Here is a 20,489-nt window from a genome sequence, read left to right on the forward strand (position 1 = left end):
GTTCCAAAAATGTTCTATCAGGACAGATATAGGGAAATTGTTGGCCACAATAGTATCCCAGCATCACGCAGAAAATTCATAGTGGCACACGCCATGAGTGGACAAATAGCATTCTGTTGAAAAAATTGCACCATGATAGCTGTTGATACTGCCGTGCGAGATGTAACAAATAAGGACCCAGGATGTCTGTGTCGTTAACGTTGCCGCTACAGTTCGCTGAATCACTAGCAGCCGTGGCCTGAATCCACACCTTACGAATTATTTTGAATAAATAACTGATTGTAATACGTGCGAACTTCAAATTAATTAATTACGGTTGCCAGCCCATAAGAGAACAAAATTTAATATTTGTTAGTGACTAAATTGAAACTGAAATAACGTAATAATTACGAGTGTACATGAAGGCAGAAGTGGGACAAAACCGCACACGCGCGATTTGGAATGTAGAAGCCATGATTAAGAAAATGATTTTAAGTTAATTAGAAATGCGCTGAAATTACTGGCAATTAACGAAACAGCAGCAGTGGCTATTTACCAGGAACACACTACGAGAGATGTACTGAATGACATCACTCACTGTTGAGCTGTCTATCTTCAATTTTTGTGAAGCTAATATCCACGTCTTATCACTCAGACAAGTTCGGTTTTACTTTATTAACGAAATTGCAGACAGTATTGTAAGGTGCTTCAAAATGTTATTAGGAAGGCAAAGAGTATGTGATACGCAAATAGACTTACAAGTCGTTTACGAAGCTTTAATTAGAGGGCTACATACATTAAAGAAAATACACAAAGTTGTAAAGCTATAAAACGATGAATTACCAATGAGTAAGAACCTCCTTCTGGTGCTAAATCACTGCTGGAGAAACCAGTGCACGTCTTACTATATATAATGGAGGCTCCACCCACTTCTCACAGAATGATGTCATTACTAACCAATGCATTATAGTTCAAATAACAATGTAAAATTTCTTAGTTAAAAGAACATTGTCAAGAAAGGAAAATAAACACACACTAAACTTAGCTTGTTCAAAAGCTATTGTCAGTTAAGAAGCGTTAAAAATATTTAAACATGTAGGATAAATGAACTTCGTTTTGACAGTACATGGGTTGCCCTCTCAAGGCCTGTTAGTGAACCATTTGAACCACTGGTTGCCATGGTGAAGTTGGACACCGTTGCAAAGATGTGGCAGCAGACTTCTTTCTAACGAAGTTGTTGCGAGAGTGGAATGCAAAGACTGTCACGTCAGACCATGTACTATTGAGCAGCAACATGTCTTTATTGAAACGATTTTCAATGAGTAGGCTGCAATAATCGTTAACGTACATGTGTAGTACACGCTGCACAGACTTCCATTTACATAGATTACATAATAATTCTTACAGATCAATACAGAGGGAAAAAAAGAATCGAGAGGGCACCGTAGTTGCGCATATTTATGAAATATTGTCCAAAAAGTTCATATGTAGATTCCATTTTTTTTTACATGTGACGATTTTTAAAACATACTGCTATGTCTTATATTGCATGCCAGTCTTATAAACAAATAAAAATAATGAAAATGGAAGGAATTTAAAATTATAATACTACGAGCCGTAGAGTCAAAGATAAAGGGATGTGAATTAGCAATATGCAGTCTTAAAGCAAATAAGCAAACATTCTAAATACAGATAGTCATTCATAAATAATGTTTGGCGAAATAAAATTACAAAGTAAAGATAAAATATTTCCTAAGGTCTCAATAATTTTAAAAACTGATAGTGGTTTACTTTTGTGAAGTGAATAGATTTCAATTTCTTCTTAAGTATTTAGTAGTAGACCTTCCCGCACAGTATGTAATATTTGTGTATGTAAAATGTTATAAATGTGTTTTAGCAGTATGAATGATGCATGAGTGTGGTTTCAGGTTAATATGAAGATAATTGTTTAACGAGTTATGTAGTGGGATTTAGTGTGGGAACATTTCGAAGAAGTGTGGATGTGGACAAAGGGGATTTTTGTAGAATAGATTTGTAAAGTAAGTTTATGGTAAAGGTAAGTTTAATTCAGGTATAAATAACAATAGTAAATAACTTTATGCATAAACAAAACTTCAGCATATTAGATAATTACGTCAGTAAAAAGTGCAGTCGTTAGGTTTACAATTTTGCGAATGGTTATTGATGAAAAGCGCGGACTGGCGCGGGAGAATGTTCAGGCTACTGATCAATATTGCAAAATTTCCCGTCCAACAATGAAATTTACAACCTAGGAGGGTGATATAAAATTAACAGAGGCAGGCCATCGTCCATCTCATGAAGATGGGAACATAAAAAGAAAAAGATTTGTCTTAGGTTCTAAGCGGTCCATAATTGGCCACATTCTGTAATAAAACAATAATAATAATAACAACAAGATATAAACAGAACGGCTTTCATTGTCAACTAGTCAGTCATTGCATTGGTGTACAGTAATCGTTATGCCCACTGCCGCGAGTCCTCAGTTACACTTACTCACTTGACAAGTTTACGGTTTTAACTACGCACGGCGGAGACTCAAGAATCTAATCTGCGAGCGTACGGAGACGCCGAGTCTGCAAATGACGTCATGGGACCGCTGGTGAGTTTAAAGTGAGTATACGGAGCTCATTTCTGATTCCTAATAGAAACGAGTCCTAGTTGGTCTTAACGTTTCGATCCATGGAATAAACGACCAGGAAAACTTAAAGAGCACTTAGGCAACTGAACTGGAAGAGGAATTTCATGGCACGATTAGGTACCACCTGCACCATTGCCTACAAGATTGCATATAAAGCTGAATCAGAAACTCATAGTTCCTCCTGTAAGCGATCTCCACGACAAATACGTCGAAGTTCGCTGCTCGCAACCATCAGTATCGTTCCGATTATTTACAACTTTAAATAAAAATCGCAAATTACACCGCTCTCTAATGAGTGAGCGTCGCTCAGGCACAGACAAGAAAAACAAAAAAGCGTTCCGATTTTTAAGTATTACTCTGCAACAGGTGGGACTCCGGAAACAATTAGATAGGACCAGGAAGCGAGGCTAAATACAACGGTTGCGGAAATATAGTCAATTGCGAGCGCCCCCCTCCCCCCCACAAACAATAAAATGAGTACAGCAGAACAATACCGCTGCGTACACTTAAATCATCGACCGGTTGGCGGCCCGTGCGGTTGGTGGCCTGTGTTACGCTGCGTCTGTATTTACGTGTTGCATTGGATAACGTAAATACACATGCTACGAATTTCGACTGTTCGCATTATATCCAGCGTAGTGTCAGGACATCCATCTGCATCCATAAGCTACTTTGTAAAACACTTTAAAGTACACGTCAGAGGATTTTATTTATTATTACGTATTTAATTAATGGTTCTTTGCCTTAAATACAGTTCAAAGTGAACGTGTAAAGCTGGGTGCTATATGAGCTGTTGCGTGTTGCAGATAATAAACTGTATTCCGAAAGGTAGAAAAAAAGCAGCTTTCGAATCGCTTACCTATTTTTGTCTGTTAGGTTAGCAGCACTGAACTTCGCACTGTCGTCACCTGTTTCCATTACTACAAATAATTACGGGAAACTAGGCGACAGGAAAGCATGTTGTGGTGAAAGAGTATTCTCTTCGCTGTGCAGATACAGTTGAAAAATTTGCTTTCTACTTTTGGTTGTCATAATAAATCTGTAATAATGAGACCAGAGTAAGGAACTTAGCTCGAGTGTTTGACTCTGGAAAATAAATACCACGTTGACTACTACAGGAAACCAGTGATATTCGAACACATGCTATACGGAACCAATTATTGTTTCATTAAAGTTTTGTTTCATTTGTTTTTATATATCGGATGACGGAAGTAAGTAGAAACCGGTCGTATTGTGATTTATACAATAGTAAGCAACCAGTGAATAGAGTTTTGGCAACACACAAAACTTTAACATATCAAACTCGTCTCCACGACGTTTAAAGTAGAGGACATGTAATGTGGAAGACACAGATCAACCCTCTACATCTACATCTACATCTACATTTTTACTCCACAAGCCACCCAACAGTGTGTGGCGGAGGGCACTTTACGTGCCACTGTCATTACCTCCCTTTCCTGTTCCAGTCGCGTATGGTTCGCGGGAAGAACGTCTGTCTGAAAGCCTCCGTGCGCGCTCTAATCTCTCTAATTTTACATTCGTGATCTCCTCGGGAGGTATAAGCAGGGGGAAGCAATATATTCGATACCTCATCCAGAAACGAACCCTCTCGAAACCTGGCGAGCAAGCTACACCGCGATGCAGAGCGCCTCTCTTGCAGAGTCTGCCACTTGAGTTCGTTAAACATCTCCGTAACGCTATCACGGTTACCAAATAACCCTGTGACGAAACGCGCCGCTCTTCTTTGGATCTTCTCTATCTCCTCCGTCAACCCGACCTGGTACGGATCCCACACTGATGAGCAATACTCAAGTATAGGTCGAACGAGTGTTTTGTAAGCCACCTCCTTTGTTGATGGACTACATTTTCTAAGCACTCTCCCAATGAATCTCAACCTGGTACCCGCCTTACCAACAATTAATTTTATATGATCATTCCACTTCAAATCGTTCCGTACGCATACTCCCAGATATTTTACAGAATTAACTGCTACCAGTGTTTGTTCCGCTATCATATAATCATACAATAAAGGATCCTTCTTTCTATGTATTCGCAATACATTACATTTGTCTTTGTTAAGGGTCAGTTGCCACTCCCTGCATCAAGTGCCTATCCGCTGCAGATCTTCCTGCATTTCGCTACAACTTTCTAATGCTGCAACTTCTCTGTATACTACAGCATCATCCGCGAAAAGCCGCATGGGACTTCCGACACTATCTACTAGGTCATTTATATATATTGTGAAAAGCAATGGTCCCATAACACTCCCCTGTGGCACGCCAGAGGTTACTTTAACGTCTGTAGACGTCTCTCCATTGATAACAACATGCTGTGTTCTGTTTGCTAAAAACTCTTCAATCCAGCCACACAGCTGGTCTGATATTCCGTAGGCTCTTACTTTGTTTATCAGGCGACAGTGCGGAACTGTATCGAACGCCTTCCGGAAGTCACGAAAAATAGCATCTACCTGGGAGCCTGTATCTAATATTTTCTGGGTCTCATGAACAAATAAAGCGAGTTGGGTCTCACACGATCGCTGTTTCCGGAATCCATGTTGATTCCTACATAGTAGATTCTGGGTTTCCAAAAACGACATGATACTTGAGCAAAAAACATGTTCTAAAATTCTACAACAGATCGACGTCAGAGATATAGGTCTATAATTTTTCGCATCTGCTCGACGACCCTTGTTGAAGACTGGGACTACCTGTGTTCTTTTCCAATCATTTGGAACCTTCCGTTCCTCTAGAGACTTGCGGTACACGGCTGTTAGAAGGGGGGCAAGTTCTTTCGCGTACTCTGTGTCGTCAAATGTCGTCAAATACAACATAGGAACTAATATATGATGGATCTACACCCGTCTTCCTCATATCACTGGTGGATTTTACAGCCATAAGAGAAAGCCATGTATCAAAAACGCAGTCGCATACTTAACCTTGTACAGGTTATTTCTTCACCTGGTCATGTAGGTACCGTAGGTTTTACCGATCGTATCCAACTGTTCCTAACTTCCAGCCGCTGAGACTCCCACCAATACGTGGCCTTCCGGGTCAAGTATGTGTTGACTGGCCGTGTACGACGTACAGGGGGTTCTGTGACTGGAAGTGATTAATGTCGTATATATAACGATTGTTTCGTATGGCGTGAAAAAAAGTGTAACTCCCTCAAGACAAATGTGTACAGTGGAACCAGGCACAAGGGTACATGTTGGAGTGTTAGTAAATTTGTATCGCTCATCGGCGATCAGATGATGCTTAGGCCTTTCTTTCCCCCTCTATTCTGACTCTGCGAACAGTAATTGTGCTAACAATAGAAGTGAACAGTGTTTGCAACATGGATCCTCGGCTACAACCATGCCCTACAGACCAGTACGTACCCCTGTTGAACGGATTTAGTCATTTGAACAGGGTCGCATTTTTGGCCTAAGGAAAGATGGACGGACGTATCGATGGATTACTGCACCTGTTGAACATAATGTATCGTTCAACGTGCTCACTCCTGTGAACCAGATTCTGGATGTTTCGTTGTATAGAGCCAAGTCAAGGTGGACACGTTATGCGAACAGCGGTGGTCGACTGAACATCATTCAAGGATGAAACCTGCTGTGGACCATTGGGAACCATCTGCTTGCAACAGGATTAAGATCACATATGCCTCTGGCCGCCTGCCACTGATATCACGACGCTGCTGAAATTACATACTGGGAGCAAGATGCCGCTCTGTTGTCTTCAGTGAACATCAAAAAAAGTTTTGCATCACTTCGGTTCCGAGAGTTCCAGAACCTGTAAAGAAAATCGGTATAGAAGTCTACATAAACATCATTTCCGCCCTTTTCATTGCTCATGAAAACCACACATTTCAAGCTATACCACCATACAGCGAGACCTTTAGAGGTGGTGGTCCAGATTGCTGTACACACCGGTACCTCTTATAACCAGTAGAACGTCCTCTTGTGTTGATACATGCCTGTATTCGTCGTGGCATACTATCCACAAGTTCATCAAGGCACTGTTGGTCCAGATTATCCCACTCCTCAACGGCGATCCCTTAGAGTGGTTGGTGGGTCACGTCGTCCATAAACAGCCCTTTTCAATCTACCCCAGGCATGTTCGATATCGTGAAGGAAGTCATTTACAAGATGTGCACGATGGGGGCGCGAATTGTCGCCCACGAAGACGAATTCCTCGCGAATATGCTGCCGACAGGGTAGCACTATCGGTCGGAGGATGGCATTCACGCATCGTACAGCCGTTACGGTGCCTTCCATGACCAACTGCGGCATACGTCGGCCCCATATAATGCCACCCCAAAACATCGGGGACCTCCACCTTGCTGCACCCGCTGGACAGTGTGTCTAAGGCGTTAAGCCTGACTGGGTTGTCTCCAAACAAGTCTCCGGCGATTGTAAGGTTGAAGGCATAAGCGACACCCATCGGTGAAGAGAACGTGATGCCAATTCTGAGCGGTCCATTCGGCATGTTGGGCCCATCTGCACCGCGCTGCATGGTGTTGTGGTTGCAAAGATGGATCTCGCCATGGACGTCGGGAGTGAAGTTGCGCATCATACAGCTTATTGCGCACAGTTTGAGTCGTAACACGACGTCCTGTAGCTGCACGAAAAGCATTATTCAAAACGGTGGCGTTGCTGTCAGTCTTCCTCCGAGCCATAAACCGAAGGTAGCGGTCATCCACTGTAGTAGTAGCCCTTGGGCAGCCTGAGCGAGGCATGTCATCGACAGTTTCTGTCTCTCTGTATCTCTTCCTGGACCTTTCCGTTGTTGAGAGCCCTTCCTGGCACAAAGTAACAATGCGGATGCGATCGAACTGCGGTATTGACCCTCTCGGCATGGTTGAACTACAGACAACACGAGCCGTCTACCTCCTTCCTGGCGCAATGACTGGAACTGATCGGCTGTCGCACCCCTCCGTCTAACAGGCGCTGTTCATGCATGGTTGTTTTTCAGCTTTGGGCGGATTTAATGACATCTCTGAACAGTCAAAGGGACTGTGTCTCTGATACATTTCCTCAGACTACGTGTATCTTCAGGGCCATAGACACGGGTTCACAGGTAGATGCCGTGTTTCTTGACTTCCACAAGGCGTTCGATACAGTTCCCCACAGTCGTTTAATGAACAAAGTAAGAGCATATGGACTATCAGACCAATTGTGTGATTGGACTGAGGAGTTCCTAGATAACAGAACGCAGCATGTCAATGTCAATGGAGAGAAGTCTTCCGAAGTAAGAGTGATTTCAGGTGTGGCGCAGGGGAGTTCATAGGACCGTTGGTATTCACAATATACATAAATGACCTGGTGGATGACACCGGAAGTTCACTGAGGCTTTTTGCAGATGACGCTGTGATGTATCGAGAGGTTGTAACAATGGAAAATTGTACTGAAATGCAGGAGGATCTGCAGCGAATTGACGCATGGTGCAGGGAATGGCAATTGAATCCCAATGTAGACAAGTGTAATGTGCTGCGAATACGTAGAAAGATAGATCCCTTATGATTTAGCTACAAAATAGCAGGTCAGCAACTGGAAGTAGTTAATTCCTTAAATTATCTGGGAGTACGCATTCGGAGTGATTTAAAATGGAATGATCATATAAAGTTGATCGTCGGTAAAGCAGATGCCAGACTGAGATTCATTGGAAGATCCTAAGGAAATGCAATCCGAAAACAAAGGAAGTAGGTTACAGTACGCTTGTTCGCCCACTGCTTGAATACTGCTCAGCAGTGTGGGATCCGTACCAGATAGGGTTGATAGAAGAGATAGAGAAGATCCAACGTAGAGCAGCGCGCTTCGTTAGAGGATCATTTAGTAATCGCGAAAGCGTTCCGGAGATGATAGATAAACTCCAGTGGAAGACTCTGCAGGAGAGACGCTCAGTAGCTCGGTACGGGCTTTTGTTAAAGTTTCGAGAAGATACCTTCACCGAAGAGTCAAGCAGTATATTGATCCCTCCTACGTATATCTCGCGAAGAGACCATGAGAATAAAATCAGAGAGATTAGAGCCCACACAGAGGCATACCGACAATCCTTTTTTCCACGAACAATACGAGACTGGAATAGAAGGGAGAACCGATAGAGGTACTCAAGGTATCCTCCGCCACACACCCGCAGGTGGCTTGCGGAGTATGGATGTAGATGTAGTCGTAGAGCTCTGATAACCGGGATGGAGCAAAAATTTTTCTATGTATATTTTACACCGCAAACTACCGTACGGTACATGGCGGCGGGTACCCTTTACTATTATTGCTTGCAGATAGTGCGAGGGAAAAACGACTGTGTGCCTCCGTATGAGCCCTAATTCGTCGTATCTTCGTGGCCTTTATGCGAAATACACATCAGCGGCTGTAGAATCTTTTTGCAGTCAGCTTCAGATTCCGGTTCCCTAATCTCTCTCAACTGTTTTCCTCAAAAAGAACGTCGCCTTCCTTCCGTGGATTCAAATCTGAGTTCCTGAAGCATCTCCGCCGTGATACCTGGGTGTTCTTCAAGTCAACCGTAACATATCCAGCAGGTCGCCTCTGAACTGATTCGCCGGCTTCCTTTAATCCAACCTGATGCGATTCCCAAGCACTCGAGAACTACTCAAGAACGGATCGCACTAACATCCTATATGCGGTTTGCTTCCAATGAACCAATGTCGACCATTCGCCTTACCTACCACAATCCGGGGTGCATTCGCCTGCGATGCACATGTCTGCCCTCACTCCACTTACTCCTCCGCCCCAGACTTCATGGAGTAAGTTGACACTTGATGTTTGGAGAGACAACATCACTGCTATACAAGTGGTCTGCGGAAACCAGTTATAGATGTTGGCCACTTATGCATCGTGTATACCACCTCCGCATCAGCTAAGCCCTGAAGCACTGAAACTGGTGGCAGTACAGTAAATGACATCATAACGATGGCTGTAGGTGCTCCATTTTCTTACGTACGTGAACGGCCGAAGTCCCCGAGACCTCCAATCACAAAGGTGAACTTAAACAAAAAGAAAAAAAAACATGGTGTGGTGGTCCTTTAGTTACGACTCGTGGTCACATTTTGTGTATCTGCAGCGTAAAGTAGTCAAATCCCGTTGTATTTCACAGGCTGTTACCCTCGTGCTACCGCCACTTCTTCGACAGGAAGGTGGTGTGATTTTCCAGCAGGGCAATGCATATCCACACGTTGCTGCTGTGACGTAATGAGCTCCTCCTGGAGTAAAAATGCACTGGCCAGCAAGATCACCAGATCTCTCACCAAGTGAACATGTATGGGTCATGCCAGCCGGTGTGGCCGAGCGGTTCTAGGCGCTTCAGTCTGGAACCGCGCGACCGCTACGGTCGCAGGTTCGAATGCTGCCTCGTGCATGGATGTGTGTGTTGTCCTTGGGTTAGTTAGGTTTAAGTAGTTCTAAGTTCTAGGGGACTGATGACCTCAGATGTTAAGTCCCATAGTGCTCAGAGCCATTTGAACCATTTGATTTGTACGGGTCATCATGACGTGAGAACTTAGTCGTTCTCTAGGGCCTGCAAGAACCGTAGCCGTATTGTAACAAAACGTGCAAGATCTTCGGACGATCTACCTTTATGATAGTTTGCAACACGCTTGGTTTGCCAGCATAGTAGGGTATACGGTTCAAATGGCTGTGAGCACTATGGGACTTAACATCTGAGGTCATCAGTCCCCTAGAACTTAAGAACTGCTTAAGCGTAACTAACCTAAGGACATCCCGCACATCCATGCCCGAGGCAGGATTCGAACCTGCGACCGTAGCATCTGCGCGGTTCCGGACTGAGCGCCTAGAACCGCTCGGCCACCGCGGCCGGCGTAGGGTATACGGTACACTGATGTGACTCTTTGGGCGTCCTTTACTGTTCCTCATATAATGATGAACAAACCACCTGTAAATAAAATTATCATAGCGTTGAGGCTACTGCATTTTTTTCTGGCGGTCTATTGCTCGACTAGGCTCCAAAATAAGTACACACTACGTTCGATGAGGTAATTTTTTTTACAGACACGCTGCCTTGGAAGAATAGTAACACAAAATAGCTGTGTCACTACATCGTGTCTCCCAACGACAAGAGGAAATCGTTGCAGGCTAAGCGTTCGCCACAGGTTTTGTGATGACGACTACTTTCTCTCTAGCGAATAAAGAAAGAAGGACAACAGGGTCCAGCCGGTAAGCACGAGGACAGTGCAATGTTGCACTGCACATAAACAGTTGTTAGGAGAGAGTGTACTGTTCCACCTACGCGGTCGCACCTCCGCCTAGGACACAGGAGGTACGAGAGGGAAGAGTTGTGACCGGAGCAAAAGGGAGTGGACACAGGCGAGGTGAACGGCCGGGCGGTCGCCATCGCTCACGCGGTCCTGCTTCGTAGGCGGCTGCCGCACGGTTAGCCCGTGACTTACGGCGGTCGGAAACCGACCGGGAGACAGAGGCGAGGCGCCCCCTAGCCTCCCACAACAGCCACTGTGGCCCACCCTCAGCGGTTTGTTGCGTCATGCCCACCCCGTCACAAAGTAGCCGACTCGCCTCTGACTCAGTTTGCCGCCACTCCACCGCCCTCCTCTCGCTACTACAGCTGCCACTCTGACGCTACCCCCGTGTATGAGCTTCCGTTGCGCGTTGTCTTACGACGATCATCCGGAAATGAGGTTTCCCTATTAATAGTAACAATAATAATAATAATAATAATAACAATAGCAAAATACACAAAGCAATCACTCATATAAATACATCGGCTACACCATTGCAATTTCATAACCACTTCTACAACCCGTTAGATCACATAACATCAACAGATACAAAGGAAGTAAATTGGAAAAAGAAAACACTACAGGGCAAGCACCCGTATCATCTAACACAGCCACACATCGATCAAGACGCATCCAACACATGCCTAAGAAAAGGCAATATATACAGTGAGACGGAAGGATTCATGATTGCAATACAGGATCAAACAATAAACACCAGATATTACAGTAAGCATATTATTAAAGATCGCAATACCATAACAGATAAATGCAGACTTTGCAAACAACTAATAGAAACAATAGATCACATCACAAGCGGATGTACAATACTAGCAAATGCAGAATACACCAGAAGACATGACAATCTAGCAAAAATAATACATCAACAACTTGCCATACAACATAAACTAATAAAACAACACGTTCCCACATACAACTATGCACCACAAAATGTACTGGAGAATGATGAATAAAAATTATAACAGATAAAACAATACCACATAACAAACCTGGCATCATATTCACCATCCAAAAGAAGAAATTAACACAACTAATCGAAATATCCATACCCAATACAACAAATATACAGAAGAAAACGGGAGAAAAAATTGAAAAATACATCCAACTGGCTGAGGAAGTCAAAGACATGTGGCATCAGGATAAAGTTGACATTATACCAATTATACTATCACCTACAGGAGTCATACCACACAATATCCACCAGTACATCAACGCAATACAGCTACATCCAAACGTATACATACAACTACAGATATCTATAATTATTGATACATGTTGAATTATCCGAAAGTTCCTAAATGCAATATAACACATACCACACAGTTAAAAGGAAGTCACGCTTGATCAAGGCGCCACCACCTAAAGAGAAGGCCGCGGCGCGCTCTTGTGACGTCACGCAAAGCGGACCAGGGTTGGCTTGGCGCTGCGCTTAAAGAATCGAGACGCACGGCCTGCAAATCTTTGTCAAACGGTTTTACAGAACCTATTCCGTAAAAAATAATTAATTTCTGAAATACTTTTAGCTTTATATGGTAGCTTCATGATGAAGTGCCAATCATTTCGATAATGGTCATAACTATTGTGGTATTTCACAGATGAGTATCAAATTTGAGAACGTTGCCATCAAAAATAGGGGTCGCTATGAATTTGTATTTGATGCATATTACACATTCTATTGCTGAGTATGAAATACAGATGAGGTTTTGAAATTTTCGTAAAACTTTGGATCAATATCTGCTTCCAATCTCGAAAAAATTGAGCATCTGCAGCAACTTCACTTCCGATCGCAACGCGCGGGAATGAAATATTCATAACGCCTGTCATATCTCGTAAACTGCTGGAGATAACGAAACGAGATCTTGGCAAATAATACCACGCAAAGAGGAGAGTACTTTGCTGAACGGTTAAAATAAGTAACTTTATCAATCGCAATATAGCAGAAACTACAGTTTATAAATCTTTTTTGCCGGTAATGTAATTGCATAAGACTTATCAATAGCCAGTGAAAACGTACGAGTGCGGGATGTAAATAATATTGCGATATACATGATAAAACAAGGGACATTTGTGAAAAATGCACTGTGATAAAGTACATTCTTTCTGGACCAGACAACTATTATTTACACTCACTTGAAAAATTCTGCACTAATACAGTGTATAATATTAAATTCCTCTGCCTTCAGTATCCTAAATAAACGTTGTGTAACTGTTTATAGAGCTCCCTCAGGAAAGCTGAGTACATTCCCCAAGCAAACAATCACTTTTAACTCACCTCACAAAAACAATTATGCGTTGTTATTGTAATGTAAATTTTCTTTCCTGTAAAAATATGTCAGATTTTGAGCATAAGTCAACAGTGAAAATCTACAAACCTTCAGCAGACATTTGCAGCAGTTGGAATGAGACAATGTGTCAAGCTAAAAACGTCAATAATAAATTTAACCTATTTCTAGATTAATTTGTTCCATTGTTTGACACATCGAAAAATAACACAGATATGCTTCATACAGAGAGATCGCTTTTTAAACATGAAAACAGCAGTCTCAACACTCGTTAGCACTCATGCTAACTAATGCGAGAGTGAAAAACAACACCCACTCACAAATAGAGAATAAAACGTATCGGTAATGCGTAACAAAATACGAACTGCAGAGAAATTTAAACACGAATAAAAAGTAACACGAGCCACAAATTTATATTTCGTTTTCAAAATCAAAATAAAGCCACTTGATAACGAATACTAGGCCTATTTACTGCGAACTTTTGCTCACAATTTTAGTCAAATGTATCCAAAATGCAAGATATTCCACCAGAAAAAAATAATAATTGTACTAGATATATAGTTCTTACATACCTTCGTGTGCTCAGTGGGTTGGAAATTGTCCCGATGAATCGCTGAAAGACATTTCCAACGCAGATTCGCATCTTTCGGAAAGGAAAACAACATTACTTTCGGTCGAGTTCCGTAATTCCCACGACACCTTGGCACACAACACTTGTAAACCATGTTCACAGTAGCTTCACTACACGTAAACACTGTAATCGCTAGTTTTAAGCACGAATATAGTACTCGATCCAACAAACGTGTAGATAAACAAACGCTTCGAAACACAACATGGTGGCCCGCTTGGAGTGACGTCACGACCTGCTATGAATTTCGCGCCGCGGCCTTGTCTCTAGGTGGTGGTGATCAATGTCCGCGTCACTTTCCATTTTTAACCAGACGTAACGTCTGAGAAGGGAAAGAAATAATAATAATTCCATCAACGTGTAGGTACGATTAGCGCTCTGGGGGTTCCCTAAAAATTTAATTACGTTTAGTTGACCAGGGTCTTCCAAGCAAAAAAATTTTTTTCTTTGTTTCCGAAAGGTGTATCACCACAGTTGAGTATCCTCGGTGTGTTTTTTTCTCTCTTTTAGTTTTCTTTTATTTTACATTGTGTGTGTCATGCGTCTGCCAACCAAATTCAGGCACAGGTCTATATTACTAGCACACCATGCCATCATTGTAGTATTTGGCTAGTCCCTAGCTACGTCATGTTTTTTCAAGAGTATTTGACTTCAGCACAGTAGTCTAGCCATAGCCGCAGCAAATTACAGAAAGTTTACATGACTAGTTTCGGTGTAGCTCAGTCACCATTCTCAAATGTAGCAAGTATGAAATAAGTCTGCTGTTAATTGTGACAACTAGAATTGTAGGTAACATCTAAACACAACCTTTGTCATAGCAAATAATACCGTGAATTTATCATGTTAAAGTAAACTTCGTAATGCAGAAAGAGTAAAGAAGCAACGTCGTTGCAGTTGATCGCTGTGAAACCTTTATGTATAGAGAACATTAAAATCTTAACGTCGGAATCCAACGTATACGTCGTTAAGATTTTAATGCTCTTTGTACATAAAGGTTTCTGCATAACGAACTTTAGTTTAACGAGATAGATTCACAGTGTTGTTTCGTATGACAAAGGTGTTGTGGTTAGATTTACGTATATTTCAGTTTGTGATAATTAATAGAAGACGTATTTCATAATTGTTACATTTAATAATGGTGATAAAACTTCACCGAAACTAGTCATGTTAAATTTCTGTAATTTACTGAGACTATGGCTTGACTACTGTACTGAAGTCAAATAAATTAAAAAAAAACTACATTTAGTCGCGCTCCTTAAGACAGTCATGTGTAATTATAATAATGTTACAAGTTTGTTTTTGCCTGAAAAATGTGTGTTTTGTGTAGTTAGGTTGAACGGTTCCCTCCTGTCGGCTTGTAAATACTGCGTCTTGTTATATTGTAGTTTGTGCATTGAAACATGTTTCTTAGCCACAACAACAACGTAACAAAAAAAAAAATGGTTCAAATGGCTCTGAGCACTATGGGACTTAACTTCTGAGGTCACCAGTCCCCTAGAACTTAGAACTACTTAAACCTAACTAACCTAAGCACATCACACAACACCCAGTCATCACGAGGCAGAGGAAACCCCTGACCCCGCCGGGAATCGAACCCGGGAACCCGGGCGCGGGAAGCGAGAACGCTACCGCACGACCACGAGCTGCGGACAACAACGTAACAAGACGCAGTATTAAAACACACACACACAAATCAGGATGGAGAGCCAGAAATCCAAGGCCCGATTTTCTCCATCCATTTCCATTGTTGAGCACTACACCAGTAGACTATTTCGTCCCAAACGAATATCTATTGAGAAAATATTCACTAACCACGATAAACAATGTTTTTTTTTCAACTGGATTGCATACAAAGATTGCTGAGAACATTTTATTTTAGGTAGACTAAAAATTGATTTTGAAGGAAAAACTGTGACTGATTTATGTAGTGTGGAAACGCTCCGGTAAATTATAACGGAACATTCGCTCGCTTATATAGGCGGACTACGTAACTGGCGCGCGACAACAGTTGCAACGTTACTAAAACCATAACAGACATAGATGTGGTAAACACTTGTCAGTCTGAGCGCACTCTAGCGCTTCTAAACGAAATTAGCCTACAGAGACCGTTCTGCCCAGGGAGTACATTCCGATCTGGTCTCCTCTACATACACTGATCTGCCAGAACATTACGACCACCTACCTAATAGCCAGTATGTCCATCTTAGTTACGGATAACAGCGGCGACGCGTCGCGGCATAGAAGCAGTGAGAGCTTGGTAGGTCGCTGGAGTGTGTTGGCACCACCGCAACACACGCAAGTCACCTAGTTGCCGTAAATTCGGGGGAGGGGGGCGTTGGGCTCTGATGTTACGTTCTATCACATCTCAGATGTGCTCGATCAAGTTCAGAGCTGCCGAGTTGGGGTGTCAGCATTTCAACAGGAACTCGCCACTTTGTTCCTTGAATCACTCCAACACACTCCTGGCCTTGTAACATGGAACACTGCCTTCTTGAAAAATGCCTTTGCTATCGGGAAATGTGATCGTGATGAAGGGGTCTTTGTAATCTGCAACCGGTGAACTATGCTCCTTGGCCGTCATGGTGCCTTGCACGAGCGCTATTGGATCCATGGATGCCGGCGTGAATGTTCTCCATAGCATAATGGACACGCCGCCAGTTTCTCTCCGTCCGCAAGTACATGTGTCAAGGAACTGTTCCCCTGGAAGACGACGGATTCGCGCTCTCCCTTCAGCATAGCAAGGAAAGTGTCGGGTTTCATAGACCATGCAACGCTCTGCCACTGCGCCAACGTCCGGTGCCAATGGTCACGTGCCCATTTCAGTCGTAGCTGCCGATGTCCTCATGTTAACATTAGCACATGCAGGGATCGTCGGCTGCGGAGGCCCTCCGATAGGAGTGTTCTGTGCACATTGTGTTCAGACACTCTCGTACTCGGTCCAGTATTAAAATCTGACGTTATTTCCGCGACAGTTGGCCATCTGTCCTGTTTTACCAATCTGCCCAGCCTACGACGTCCGACACCTGTAATGACAGGTTGCCGTCCAACCCCACGTAGTGTGGACGTTGTTTCACCTTTGTTTCACACCGTGTTGAAGAAACTCACAACAGAACTCCTCGAAAACCAGATAAGTTATGCAGGTTCCGAAATGCTGGCGCCGAGTAATACATGCAACTTGTGTTATGTCTAGCAGTCTTTCCTCGCCAGTCGACGCTGCTATCTCCTGGACGGGTTTATAGCGGCATCATAATGCTCTGGTTTATCAGTGTATCTAGGCGTTACGTTGCAAAACTACGTGAAATGGAACGAGCATATTAGGTCATTTATAGGTGTAAGGTTTTGGGGTCAGAACAACAACTGTGTAAGCTGTAAATATTTATGGTTTAATGTTGCAATCTTATCGCAGAAATACACGCAGTTACACAGTTTACAATGTGACAATGTTACCACAGTTGTCAAACGAACGTATCTCGTCCTCAGAAAGTGAAATAATTCTAAACAGCACAATGGTAAATTTTAACTAGAAGTTTCTTTACAAAATTATTCTTATGACTACGTCATGATGTTGGCCAGCAGTACGATAAATCATCCGATTCCGGTTCAAAGTTTGGTACTATTTTTAGGATGACAATCAAGTCTACAGGGAATGGTTAACTCTGTGACAAGTTGAGCAAAATATTACCCAAGGTCGCTCGAGCTTACAGTGGATGCAAGCTGGTGAACCAACAAGTTTACGCCACTGCTAACGGTATTTACCTTAGCTGCATGGCTACCCTCGCCCACTGAGATTCCCATAAAAATTAATTAAGCCTTTGCTGATTTTTTCAGCAGAAACTCTTCCTGTGTTTCTCGTGATGCAAGAAAAGATGTACTCATCCCTAGTCTTGGAATATGGCGATATGCACAGGCATGGCTGGAGCAGTGTGTGTATTAAAATGCCCTCTCAGTCCTCACAAGAACAATTAACTAACTGGCTGGTTCGTTTGTCCACAATTTGAGCTCAACGACGCTACAGCTAATATCTAGCTGAATGTCAGCAGCAGCGAACACAGTGTTCACTCCAATTTCTCCTCTGTGTCGTACAGAGCATTATCCGCCCCTTTCTGCACTTGACGCCACTTCAGAAAAGAGTCCTCGAAAACTTCGCTCTCATCTTTCTCGTAGCCGAACTGTTTCCTCACCTGGGTTCTTTCGTTCTCCATGTCGCGGCTTTTTTCGACCAATTGGAGCGTTTCTCTTATTTTGTGGGAACTCTATCAATCGCAAGTGCCCTACCATTGAACTGTGTCGAAATCTCGGCACTTTACTCCTTTCCGCCAATCGGACGTTTTGTGCCCACTCCAGATGCCTAAAACTTACCTGCGTACATCACATGTGTACCATTCGCTGTTCACGTGATCAACTGCATCACTGGTTTTGTTCGTATCCATTTGGAATTCAGAAACGCTGTTTTCTAAAGATTCTTTCTGTCCTACTTCTGGTGGCCCGTTACTTGCTCTCCAGTATGTGTCACCCGGTCGCTGGTTCCCACCGTGGGACGCCCCCTAAGAGCTTTTCATGGTGCCTCCCGTGGTGTGGCCTCTGCTCCCGCCCGCGCTTGCTTCCACACAAAACGTTTCCTCTCGCTGCTGATTTCACCTCCTGCTCATTGACATGCATTATACAGGGTGTTACAAAAAGGTACGGCCAAACTTTCAGGAAACATTCCTCACACACAAAGAAAGAAAATATGTTATGTGGACATGTGTCCGGAAAAGCTTACTTTCCATGTTAGAGCTCATTTTATTACTTCTCTTCAAATCACATTAATCATGGAATGGACACACACAGCAACAGAACGTACCAGCGTGACTTCAAACACTTTGTCACAGGAAATGTTCAAAATGTCCTCCGTTAGCGAGGATACATGCATCCACCCTCCGTCGCATGGAATCCCTGATGCGCTGATGCAGCCCTCGAGAATGGCGTATTGTATCACAGCCGTCCACAATACGAGCACGAAGAGTCTCTACATTTGGTACCGGGGCTGCGTAGGCAAGAGCTTTCAAATGCCCCCATAAATGAAAGTCAAGAGGGATGAGGTCAGGAGAGCGTGGGGGCCATGGAATTGGTCCGCCTCTACCAATTCATCGGTCACCGAATCTGTTGTTGAGAAGCGTACGAACACTTCGACTGAAATGTGCAGGAGCTCCATCGCGCATGACCCGCATGTTGTGTCGTACTTGTAAAGGCACATGTTCTAGCAGCATAGATAGAATATCCCATATGAAATCATGATAACGTGCTCCACTGAACGTAGGCGGAAGAACAAACTAAAATGACCTCTAACATGGAAATTAAGCGTTTCCGGGCACATGTCCACATAACATCTTTTCTTTATTTGTGTGTGAGGAACGTTTCCTAAAAGTTTGGCCGTACCTTTTTGTAACACCCTGTATAGGAGCAGTGTGTTAATACCGTCGATTGAGTGTCATCCCTTTTGCATTACATACTTATGGGCAAATCTGCTCATTACTGCTGAAGTAAGTTAGGTGTCATATTCACCTTCCGTTACGATGTATAAAACTCCTATGTAAGGTGTGAAATTGATCTTCATTTGCCGGCTGGGGTGGCCGAGCGGTTCTAGGCCTGGAACCACACGACCGCTACGGTCGCAGGTTCGAATCCTGCCTTGGGCATGGATGCGTGTGATGTCTTTAGGTTAGTTAGGTTTAAGTAGTTCTAAGTTGTAGGGGACTGATGACCTTAGAAGTTTGCGAGGTGCCGGGGCTAGCAGTGTATTTAACACTAAATTCTTCTAGAATCTACATATGTAAATGATGCTCTAAGCTCCCCCTATTCTAGCTCCGACTTTTGCTGTTTCACAAGGATTAAAAAAAATATGCGAACTGACTCTGATCAACCCTGCCAGTGGAGTAGAAGAGAGTTTGGCACCTGCAATAATTTAATTTGATGGAAATGGAAATGAGCGTTTGGCGTCATTGGCCGGGAGGCCCCTCGCGGGGCAGGTCCGGCCGCCATAGCGCAGGTCTTATTACATTCGGCGCCACATTGGGCGACCTGCACGCCGGATGGGGATGAAATGATGATGAACACAACACAACACCCAGTCCCTGAGCGGAGAAAATCTCCGACCCAGCCGGGAATCGAACCCGGGCCCAGAGGACGGCAATCCGTCACGCTGACCACTCAGCTACTGGGGCGGACATTTAATTTGATAAATAAGTTAAATAAACGAAGGTTTCATTAACATAGTGAGGAATGATAGGGTTGCTCTACCGATTAACAGAATGAAAGTTCTGTCCAAAATAACAATATGATTTATTAAGACTAAGCACAAAAAATAAACAAAAACACATGATACATTTACAATACATCAAATTGGCTCAAATTGGATACTCAAACAAATGCTGTGAATGTGAAGTTGTCCCTAAACTAGATTGTGAGGATTATGATGAAGTGGTATGTGGAGCCAATTCCTTGCAACTCAAATCTTAAGAGAAAACACATAGCCAACCCAACATTAATTGCTGCTACCCAAGACAGAACAAAGTTAGAAAAAGACGAACAGGCGCGCTCTGCTGAGCTCTGATTATCACCTAGGAAATCCCTGTCTGCTGGTGCTGCGGACATACATTACCAATCTGTCTTCTTAACTGCAAGA

The sequence above is a fragment of the Schistocerca americana genome, chromosome 2 (assembly GCF_021461395.2).
Source record: "Schistocerca americana isolate TAMUIC-IGC-003095 chromosome 2, iqSchAmer2.1, whole genome shotgun sequence".
In the NCBI taxonomy this organism is placed as follows: domain Eukaryota; kingdom Metazoa; phylum Arthropoda; class Insecta; order Orthoptera; family Acrididae; genus Schistocerca; species Schistocerca americana.